Source organism: Glandiceps talaboti, chromosome 21 (genome assembly GCF_964340395.1).
Source record: "Glandiceps talaboti chromosome 21, keGlaTala1.1, whole genome shotgun sequence".
NCBI lineage: Eukaryota > Metazoa > Hemichordata > Enteropneusta > Spengelidae > Glandiceps > Glandiceps talaboti.
The window spans coordinates 59,040-68,190 of NC_135569.1; the positions used below are offsets into that span (position 1 = coordinate 59,040).

Here is a 9,151-nt window from a genome sequence, read left to right on the forward strand (position 1 = left end):
CAAACACCCGTGTGTTTGTGGGTGCCAAATGGTCACGCCCTGAAAGATAACGGAGATGTCACCATTGATTTTGCCGTTGTTACATAATCAAACCGATGACAGTGTGTACCAGGAGGTGAAAGTGTGCTCGAGTTAATGCCCTTTGTCTCTCTACATTGACATAAGGCAATGTAAACAATAGAACACAAACAGGCTCTTTTAGCACTTTCTCTCAACCTCAGTCTGAATTCAGCGTCCTAGTATCTATCTGTATTCTTTGACGTTCACACATTCTTTAGAATAGACTCTCTCACAGTCCTCGGAACTTCGCTTTACTAAAATCGACGCTAAATGAATTATTTTGTATGTACCGATACCATCTACATAACGTACTCCATCGTACTCGAACAACCTTGTACTGTGCGCCCTCATCGACCACATAGAGATATATGTTCGTTGACGTGTGACTGCGACGCTCCGTGTTATCGCGAAGTCCGAGCTTCGCGATAACACGGAGCGTCGCAGTCACACGTCAACGAATGGTTATCTCTATCATGGTCGATGAGGGCGCACAGTACAAGGATATTCGAGTACGGTTAATTAGCTGGCATCGGTACATACAAAATAATTCGTTTAGCTTTAATTTTAGTAAAGCGAAGCTCCGAGGGCTGTAAGAGAGTCTATCTTTAGAATTGCAATGAAAAGCTGGGGATTTTGTGGTCGAAATCAAAGGAACTATTTTTTTTAGTTTTTTGGAGCATTAGCTTACACTCGATGAAGGCCAATTACAATGTACACAAGTCGTCCGTACGTTAACAATTTATCACAAGACGAGTACTACTGTGATACGACTTTCTAATTGGTCCATTGCTTATGAGGATATTTTAACATTTTAAAAAAATACTCCCAGACCGAATTCAAAATTAGTTTAGCGTCAGTGTGGTTCTTTGGGGGAACCGTGAGTGAGATTTGATTATTATACAAATAAAGGCATTGAACTACTCCTCGGCAAATAAGGAATTGACATATACATAACTTCACATTTTTCTTATTTATTTGTAAAACTCTTCCAATCTGTAATGACTGTGCATCTGATGAGAAGAAACCAATAACACACAGAAACTATCTGGAAAAATAAACGGGAAGCATAACTTTCTGAACTAGACACTCACATATGATATATATATAATTAAAGAAATCGACCTACCCATCTATTCTAAAATTGAACGTAATAGGAACCACACAATATTGTTGTTAGGCCTAATTCACCAATTTTTAAAACGATGTAACATCTGTAAGAAGATCTACTAGTTACCCGTTTCATGTTTATTGGACCAGGCATTTTAACTGACCGGCGGGGAGCGGTGTTCTTGATGGGGGGGGGGGGGTCATTTTGAAAAACATCACTTGAAGTGAGGGGGTCATTTCGGAAAATATAACTTAAAGTGTGAGTCGCTTTGGAAAACGACAAAGTAAGTGTCATTTTGTGCCGTGAAACGACTCTGAACAACACCAGTCCTGTGATTTTTCAATATTTTATACAATTACCCTCCCATCTGTAATTTCCGCATAATGTGACTCATGCAATATTTCTCGAATAAGAAATTCAAACATTTACTATTAGGGTGATGGCTAGTTGTGTATTAGGTTAGAGATAGGGCAAGCTTTCATTTTAATTTATTTCAAAACTGGCACCAGGTATAATTGGTGACAGTTCTAATATAACTGGTGATTGAATTGGCCAATTGTCATTCTCGATTTAAAAAACTTATTCTAAATGAAATTGTAGAACCATTATGTTATTGGCTACATTTGAATATGTTAACGGATGCCGGCATAAAAGCATTGAAAATAATGTAAAATTGGTATTATAACAGTGCACAGAGAGTTGCTTTTGATTCTTCACATTTTTATTCCATCACCTTTACTGCAGTGTATAACACAAACATGTATATGTACCATAGGTAGAATTATCAAAATTGGTTTATGCGACGTTTTCTGTCAAACTTTTGCTACATTTGTAGCAGACTAATTTTTACAGAAAGAGAATTGCAAGTAATTATAGTCTCCTATGGATTTATGCTATGTACTGAGATACCCTGACGAAACTAAGTGTTCCATAGTTTTAAAAAATACCAAAAGTAATGTATTCTCTTAATAAATAGAAACATTCAATTATCTTCATATGGTGTTAACGCTATAGTAAGACCCACAAAATGATATAATGCTAAACGTTTACACGGGTGTGTTAAAAATATACACGGGGGAGCATTTTGGAAAATGTGGTCTTTACTGGGAGGGTTACTTTCATGTTTGGCTTTGGTCATCGGAGCTGCGGTATCAGTTTGAGAAACCCATGTTTAACTCGAAAACACCGCCCCCCCCCCCCATCCCACAGTCACTGAAAATGCCCGGTCCCTAATACAACGTAATATACCGGTGAAGTCAGACGATCTGTGTATACACAAAACCAAGACGAGGTAAAAACAGAAAGTAAACCACAGTAGTATTTGTCCTTGGAATTTCTTCTAAAAGTTGTGTAAACAAAAAGTCGATTAAACTTGAATACACACACCACACCTACAAATCATTCCTTACATACTTAGTTATTGATTGGTGTTAGCACTACCCGTTAGAGGTCGTACGGTACACGTCAGACTTTTCAATCAGAATATTGAAAGTACACTGCTTTTGAATTTCATATAATTTGTCTTGTTTGTTGCTTTCCTTCTGGGTGATGTTATCAAACAAGTCTGATATAAAGCAACTAACTTATAACAAAACTATAGAAATGTAATACAAATAATGGAAATTTACATGAAAGAGATAAGGTATTTCAGAGGAGCCTGGATGGCTGTTTGAAAGAAAAACGTTGATGAATCTTTTAGACAAGAGTGGACCGGAAGCTCAGGATACCGACTGCTGTTCCCCACATAGTATGTGGTTTCATAAGGATAGTGCGGAGTTGAATTTATGGCCAATGTCAATACGCAACTTTCAATAGAGTCCAACATTTTAGATACTGTAGTGTAGAGTGTCAACTTAAACTGACATCTCTTCTTTTGTGCAAGTAAAATCAATTTATGAATTATTTATAGGAATACTGGTTTTTATACTGCGATTTGATGACGCATACTTGATCCCCGGAAATTTCGGGTCGGTTTTTCTAGATCTTACACGGCAAACACAAACGCAGAAGTGCAAACGTGTTCCTAATTATCGAAGTACAAACAATATTTTCAATTTTGATTGAGAATGAAATAGTGAAGAGACCGTATGATTTATCTTGGCCTTTTCGCCAGCAAGATTGCTATGCTCGCTGATGCGATCTATTTACGGCCAACATAACACAATATGAAATGTGTGTAAAATGGTGGGTCAATATTCAAATTAGATAAGACAAACCATACCGAGAGTTTTAAACTAATTACCAAATATGCAAATAACTAATTAAAACTAATACCTACATCAAAAATATTTTCAGAACAGATGCGCTTTGGTATCACAAATGTATGTATAAAATAATATATAGTGTGAAGCTTGCACGTGTACTCTGTAGATATAGTCTAATTTCTGTAAAGCTTTACTTAGCACAATTAGTCATTATTATTCTTGGGGTGTTCACCAAAATCTAATAATTTCTTGTTGTTACCATAAGGAAGATGTGTACCAAGTTTCATTAGTAGATTTTGAGATATCGTGTCCACAGACAGACAGACAGACAAACAGACAGACAGACAGACAGACAGACAGATGCGCGCACACACGCACACACATACATACATACATACACACACACACACACACACACACATACATACATACATACATACATACATACATACATACATACATACATACATACATACATACATACATACATACATACATACATACATACATACATACATACATACATACATACATACATACATACATACATACATACATACATACATACATACATACGGACACACAGACAATAGTATAACAATACACTCCCTTAACTTTATGGGAGGTAAAAATGTCTTTTTTGTCAAAAATCTACAATTCCAAAACTATTGTACAGATTCGGCTGAATTTGGTGGGCGCGTTCAAAGATGTGTTTAGATTAAAAAGTATTCATAATATGATGTTATCATCAGTGATATGCAAATTAGGTCGAAAATGTGTCTTTTTTGTCAAAAATCTATAATTCCAAAACAACTGAGTTTATTCTGATGAAATTTTATGGGATGCATCTGGGGATGAGTTCATGTGTATTCACAATATGATAATCCCATGGCGATTATTAAAATTAAGTTTGAAAATGTCAATTTTGGTCAAAACCTTATATCTTGAAAAACTACATGCGGCTGAAACTTGGTGAGGATGTTTCTGCTGTTGTTCTTCACAACGTTTTAGCACAACTGACTCTTTCAAACATGACCACGCCATTTTCCGTCTACAAAAGAAGACGGTTCGACTTATAACTTTCTGTGACTAGCAAGCCCACTTTACCCCCTCTTTAATCAACTCAATAGCCTTGACATCCATAAACTCTGTAAACTTCAAAATTGCATGTTCATCTTTGACCTAAAACACAATCGCTATCTACACACTCTCGACCATTACATTACTAACCTGTTGTCCCATAGCTATCCGATCAGAGCTAAAATCAATGATAACCTTCCAATTCCAAAATACACTTGTCAATTAGCCAACACAGTTTTAAGTATGCAGCTATCCAAACTTGGAATTCAATGCCCACAACAGTAAGAAAGACAAACAATAGACAAATATTTAAGGCGAAACTAAAACAGTATTTTTTTAGGGGATGCCTACAACTTCCCGACCGTTTTACTTGCCTGTGTAATTTCATTTACGTATGCTTTTTATTTATTTCTATTCATTTCATTTGCTACAATACAATACAATACAATACAATACAATACAATACAATACAATGCAATGCAATACAATACAATACAATACAATACAATACAATACAATACAATACAATACAATACAATACAATACAATACAATACAATACAATACAATACAATACATCGAATATGAAAGTCAACAAAGAACTGCGCAATGTTATGAATGTAAGGTATTATGTAAAAAATAAAAAATAACAACAAAACACATCGAATTCTCACAACACAACGTAATCGAATACAACACATCATGATTTCCATGCCTGATATTTTAATATCTATATATCTGTGATATTTTGAAAACTGATTGTCTCGAACTGGTCTAAAACAGAAACAAGAAAATTACTCAGGTAAATAAGTTTAAAATTATATTTAACCCCCCCCCCCCCCCATAATAGTCTGTGGAATTTGGTTGTTGACTTTTTTTATATAGATGAAACCTGTCTTTACAGCTAGTCGGCGTTACAGTGAGTATGGTGTGTATGAAATTATGTTGAAATTGAAAAAAAGGTGTGTCAAACGACACTGCCCCAGTCGACAAAACTATCATTGTCCTTTGTTTTCATAGCCTCAGCCTAGTCCTGGAAATCCTGTGAGGTTGTTAGGCTCTGTCAGTAAGCAGGCTACCACGAAAAGATTTCCAACTACAAAATGTAATTGTACTGTATGCCAAGCAAGTTCTTTGAAATTACCGTTCCTGAAGTCTTTCTCTAAGTTAAACGCTTTCGTGACGGTCGGCATAGGTAGAAAAAACCATTTGGAGAAATTCATGGCCAACACCGCGAAAATAACGTAGGGTGCGAATAAGAGTAGTGCGTAGAGGTACTGAGACCCGCTTCGACCAATGAGAACAGCGATAGTCTTGACGCCGGCATCCTGATCAACTTCCAAGTTTCTTGTGTTGTTGCTATGAAGTATTGCCTCTGCGCTCAGAGCGAGAGGTATAGCATATAGAATAGGGGTGTATGAAGCCTGTCCACATTGGGCCAAGTACGAGAACAGCACAGCCACAGGACCAAAATGTACCATAACGGACACATCTCCCAACGCGAGGTATTTCCACTTACCCGTGTAGAGGAAAGAATTAGATAAGCCACCAAAGAATATCAAAGCAAGTTGTTCCATCTTGGCTGTTGATAAGATAGTGATCAGAAGCAAACATGCACATGAAAAGGAGTACATAACGGCTCCGAACGTAACAACTTCGCTAGGTTTTAGCAGTCCATCCACCAACACCGGCGTGCATCCACGTCGACGGCGATCTCTGTCAATTCCACGGATAAAATCATAATAAGCGTTGACAAGGTTACCGGCACCGTGTATAGACACAAGCGCAAAGCATGAAACGACGAACACGGTCAAGTTAAATTGTCCACTTGTTTTGTAGGCCAGTACGTTCCCCAACATTACTGGTATCAACGATACACCCAGAGACCATGGTCGTAAAGCGATGATATACGACCAGATTCCAGTTTTCATAGACAGTACTAGTCCTTCTTCAGTGGTGGTTTGAATTCCGTTTGGTTGCTGTTTCGCCGCCCCATTCTGGAAAGTCGGCCTCTTTGTTACTTCCATGTTGAAATCTCGTGACCGAGTCCGTAGATCAATTCGACGTATTACGTAAAGTTTATCTGGATTTAGATAGAAAAGGCTGTGTAAATTTTCAGATTTGATGAATAACAAATCTACAACATTTTGAAATCTCATCGTACTCACTACAAGTGTGTTTAGTTCAAAGATCTCCAAAGAAATTTTTATCTACTTCGCTAATCAGACACTGGTTAATTATGTGCATTATATTCTTTACGTTATTATGGTAATATAAAGAGTGTGCATAATAAAGTAGTGTTTGATCATAAAAAAATAAAGAATATGCATAAAACAATAGCGATTGACTAAAAAAGATAAAGAGTATGTAGAACATAATAGTGGTTGATTATAATAACATAGAGAATGTACCAGTGTCTCAATGATTTACAGCAGTGTTATTGCCATATATACGGTTGCCCCTCTCTCAGTGTCTCAATGATTAACAGCAGTGTTATTGCCATATATACGGTTGCCCCTCTCTCAGTGTCTCAATGATTTACAGCAGTGTTATTGCCATATATACGGTTGCCCCTCTCTCAGTGACTCAATGATAACAGCAGTGTTATTGCCATATATACGGTTGCCCCTCTCTCAGTGTCTCAATGATAACAGCAGTGTTATTGCCATATATACGGTTGCCCCTCTCTCAGTGTCTCAATGATAACAGCAGTGTTATTGCCATATATACGGTTGCCCCTCTCTCAGTGTCTCAATGATAACAGCAGTGTTATTGCCATATATACGGTTGCCCCTTTCTCAGTGTCTCAATGATTAACAGCAGTGTTATTGCCATATATACGGTTGCCCCCCTCTCAGTGTCTCAAAGATTAACAGCAGTGTTATTGCCATATATACGGTTGCCCCTCTCTCAGTGTCTCAATGATTAACAGCAGTGTTATTGCCATGTCTACGGTTGCCCCTCTCTCAGTGTCTCAATGATTAACAGCAGTGTTATTGCCATATATACGGTTGCCCCTCTCTCAGTGTCTCAATGATTAACAGTAGTGTTATTGCCATGTCTACGGTTGCCCCTCTCTCAGTGTCTCAATGATTAACAGCAGTGTTATTGCCATATATACGGTTGCCCCTCTCTCAGTGTCTCAATGATAACAGCAGTGTTATTGCCATATCTACGGTTGCCCCTCTCTCAGTGTCTCAATGATAACAGCAGTGTTATTGCCATATATACGATTGCCCCTCTCTCAGTGTCTCAATGATAACAGCAGTGTTATTGTCATATATACGGTTGCCCCTCTCTCAGTGTCTCAATGATAACAGCAGTGGTATTGCCATATCTACATACGGTTGCCCCTCTCTCATCATTTATGTACTCAACAGACACATCATATTCATGACTATGATATACTCGGTTGCCAGAGATTTGGAAAATGGAATGTAAATTTTTCATGGAATTGCAAGCTTATAGCGCCTTGTAATATGCCTAAACCTTGTCAGTACAAAGTTAAAGTAATTTGTGAAATTTGGATTCTTAAGATATAACCTAACTTCAAAACATAATTAATTATCCTGTTTAAAACAGGCTTTAGGTTTATACATAGGGTACTGAGCTGTATTATCGATATATGTACCAAAGCAATTACACATTTTACATATTCACCATAAAATTTATTATGCAACATTGAAACAAAATTATATTTAAAAAAACCTATAGGATATGCGCACAGCATTGTTATCAAGTGGTATGTACCAATTACATGTGCGACATTTGAAGCATTCGTATTTCAACCGGGATGATAGGTCATCCGAATCGCGCCAGCTGACGGTACGTTTTTGCCACGTTTTAGTATGCAGTTGCGAACACTGTAGCGCCACCAACGGCCTAAATTCCTTGTGTGAATCGTGAAATTTTGTGTACCAATATATTCACCTCTGAGTGTCGTGGAGGGTTCCCTACTATACTGTCGCCGCCAAGAAATCTCTCCAAATCCATTTCATCGTTGCGAGATTCGTGTTCGAAAATGGGGAAGCAAGCTGATTCACTGAGAGATTGAAGTAAACAAGTAGGTCCTACAGGGACCAGTCGAGTCTCCGGCGGGGCTCGGTGAGATGGATTAATTGTTCCATCTGGCCGACGAAAAGTCACTGAACCCCCCCCCCCCTCTGTAAAACAGAAAACAGACTGACTCTGTATCACTTAATTCTAAAACATGATACCCCCACCCCCTATATATCATATTTACATGACAGGTATTTGATATTGACTCATCGTGGACTGCTTGACTAAATACTTTATAGTAGGATAGCATAATAGCGACTACAGCGTAAATATATATTCAAAAAAGTTTAATAATAATAATAATAATAATAATAATCATTATTATTATTATTATTATTATTATTATTATTATTATTATTATTATTATTATTATTGTTATTATTATTATTATAATTTATTGTTTAATGACCATTAAAAACACATTTCTCAACGGTGTGCACATAACAAATCGCAAAATTTAAAAACATGATTCAGAGAAAAAAATACATCTATTTAAAAAATGCCAAGCACATGACATAGCACCTTCACAGTAAAAGGTAGATTCTTTATCAAGGTATTTATAGGCAAGACATATTAGGTAAACACCAGAATATATCTGAATGTTATCAAAATAAATAGACCTGTTGCCGGTTCCAAGATGC

General features: G+C 37.0%; 1 pseudogene; it reads right to left on the reverse strand.

Moving 5' to 3' along the window:
- Nucleotides 1-5,473: 5,473 nt before the first annotated feature.
- Nucleotides 5,474-6,478, reverse strand: LOC144451678 (ubiA prenyltransferase domain-containing protein 1 pseudogene; annotated as a pseudogene).
- Between the last annotated feature and the right edge of the window lie 2,673 nt (nucleotides 6,479-9,151).